Below are 2,988 nucleotides of genomic sequence, written 5' to 3'. Positions count from 1 at the left end.
GTGTGTGTGTGTACCCTCTTCGTTTTGTTTCTCTGAAGAACTCTAGCACAGCTTCCTGTCTCTTCTGAACCCTTCTTTTGCATTTTATTTTCTCTAGCTTCTCTTTATACCCCCAGGTTTTGAAACAAAATGTGAGAGAGGAATATTTAGGTTCATGATGCAGCATTGTCTCCGAATAGCTGCATGTCACTGGGACAACCAGGGAGCCTCCCTGAACCTCAGATCCTTAATCTGATAAGGAACTGCAGTGGCTGCCCCCAGGCTTTAGTGGGCTCTGCTAAGCTTGAGCCACTGCCCTGGACAGTAAGTTCCTGGAGAGCAGGGACCTCAAGGCCTTGAGCATGTTTTTTTTCCAGTGCCTTACACAGTGCCTGGCATACAGCACGCACTCAATAAATGCTTGCTAAATAAACAGTTGATTATGTAAATGCCAGTTACTGTGATTATGCATTCATATATGTCACAAGCCATATCATTTAGGTTCAAGATGGTACTGGAGAAAACAAACAAAAAACCCCAACAAATCTGGTGGAAGAAAGTGAATGGAGAGCTAAAAATTCTAGGTACTATAACTGGAGAAATAAAATGGGTAAGAGTGCCTGTGTGCTCAGTGACCCTTCAGAGTCATTGGAGTGTGTTGGGGCTGCCTGAGCTTGGTCCTGCACCAGGATGCTTCAAAGCCTTATTGAAAATGTGTGGATCCCCATGAAGCCCTACTGTACCCAAGTTTACCAGAAGATTTGGGTAGGAATAGGATTGATGGGCTTCATCATTTATAAATTCAGGAGTGCTGATAAAAGAAGCAAAACCTTGAAAGCTTCCAGTCCTGCACCTGCTCATGGTAATCATTAACCAGCTTTCCTTGCACAAGACATTGGTCTGACTGTGTTGAGGGAATGTGGGACATCGTGTTGACTTGCAGCAGTCCCACTGCCCTCGTGCATGAACAAACGTACCTGTGAGACCCCCCGCCCCCCCGCCAAAATGACTAAGAGTTGGCATGATTGCTCCCAGTTGTGTATTGACCATGTTTCATTTGAGTGTCTCAATGGGGCCTCTTTTCTCTTGACGTCTGTGACCTGTCTGGGATCTTTGTTTTTGGATGCTGATGGCCCAGTTTAAATCCTAACCTGCTGACATAGCACGTCCATTTCCTTAAGAATGATTTTAGAGGAGCCAGGAAAAGCTGATTGTGTTTGAAAAGTTCAAACAAACTTTAAAAAGGCATTTGGAGGAAACTGAAGAAAACTTCAAAAAACTATTCCTCAGCGAGACAAGAGAAGAAATTACTTTCTTTAAGCAAGAACAGGGTATTCTGAAAAAGGGACCTAAATAAGAAAGAGCTGCTATAAGATATTAAAAAATATAATAATTGAAATAAAAATTCATTAGAGTTTGAAGATCTAGTTGAAGAAATGTTCAAAAGCATGGAACAAAGTGACTAGGAGATGGGAAATAGTTGATAATAAGAAAATTGGAGGATAGGGAATTCCCTGGCAGTCCAGTGGTTAGGACTCGGCACTTTCACTGCTGGAGGCCCAGGTTCGATCCCTGGTTGGGGAACTAAGATCCCGAAAGCCGCACTGCCCAGCCAATTAAAAAAGAAAAGAAAAGAAAATTGGAGGATAAACTTAGCATACCTATCAACCAACTTAGGATTTCCAAAAAGAGAGTAAACAGAGGGAAAGGAAAGGAGGAAGATATCAAAGAAATACTCAGAAGGGAATTCCCTGGTGGCCCAGTGGTTAGGACTGAGTGCTTTCACTGCCATAGCCCAGGTTCAATCCCTGGTCGGGGAACTAAGATACTGCAAGCTGTGTGGCTCAGCCAAAAAAATTAAATTAAATTAAAATTAAAAATAAAATAAATACTCAGAAGAATTTCCCAGAAGTCAAGGGGCACAATGAATGAAGAGACTCATCCCTGTGAATCTTCATGATAACAGGGATAAAGAGAGAGGCTTAAAAGCTAAGAGAGAGACAGACAGACAGAGAGACTGACTGACTTTCAAAGGACCAGGAATAAAAAATGCGATCGGATTTCTAAACCTCAACCTCAGGATCTAAAAGACAGAGGAGCAATGCCTTCAACAGTCCAGTGGAAAATTACTTTCAACACAAAATTCAATACCCAATCAAATTATTAATCAACCGCGATGTTTAATGAAGATGTTTTCTAGACATGCGAGGTCTCACAAAATTTACCTCCACACCTTTTCTCAAGGAGCTAATGAAAGATATGTGCCACCAAAATGAGTGAGAAAACCCAGAAAGAAACATAACCTAGGATTCCAGCACAAGAGAGAAGGAAGGGTATGACAGCTGGGCAGCAGACCTAGAGAAAACCCAAGCCTGACTGGGGCAGGAACATGGGGACTCCAGGGGGGGATGCTCCTGGAATAAAATGGAACTGGGAGAAAAGCTGATGCCTCTGCCCTTGTGGAAAGTTGTATGGGAAGATTTAACAAGGAGGGCATAACACAAAGCAAAAGTCTTTTAAAAAGGTATATACTAAGTACACACACACACACACATACACACACACAAAACCCCAAAATAGTTGTATCAAGAAAGGAAATTCCATCGTCAAACACTGTTTGCCTTAAAGGTGAATAATGTTTCATATGGTCATAATAATATAAACACTGAATATTGACTTAACTAAAATTGTAATATATCAGTCAGGATCCCAACAAGAAACAGCTTTTTTTTTTTTTTTTTTTTTGCGGTACGCGGGCCTCTCCCATTACGGAGCACAGGCTCTGGACACGCAGGCTCAGGGGCCATGGCTCACGGGCCCAGCCGCTCCGCGGCATGTGGGATCTTCCCGGACCGGGGCACGAACCCGTGCCCCCTGCATCGGCAGGCGGGCTCTCAACCACTGCACCACTAGGGAAGCCCAAGAAACAGCTTTTAAATGGGGTAATTTGAGGAGAATTTCAGAGATTGCTTGAGCAGTGAAAAGAAACTACAAGCGAAAGCCATTATT

At 42.9% G+C, this 2,988-nt stretch overlaps 1 pseudogene; it reads left to right on the top strand.

The window, feature by feature from the left end:
- Positions 1–669: 669 nt before the first annotated feature.
- LOC112400621 (6.8 kDa mitochondrial proteolipid pseudogene) lies at positions 670–852 on the top strand (annotated as a pseudogene).
- The last annotated feature ends 2,136 nt before the right edge of the window (positions 853–2,988 follow it).

Source organism: Neophocaena asiaeorientalis, unplaced genomic scaffold, assembly GCF_003031525.2.
Source record: "Neophocaena asiaeorientalis asiaeorientalis breed wild unplaced genomic scaffold, Neophocaena_asiaeorientalis_V1.1 scaffold251, whole genome shotgun sequence".
Lineage (NCBI taxonomy): Eukaryota > Metazoa > Chordata > Mammalia > Artiodactyla > Phocoenidae > Neophocaena > Neophocaena asiaeorientalis.
The sequence above is the reverse complement of the archived record's forward strand: the minus strand, read 5'-3'. Positions and strand labels throughout refer to the sequence as shown.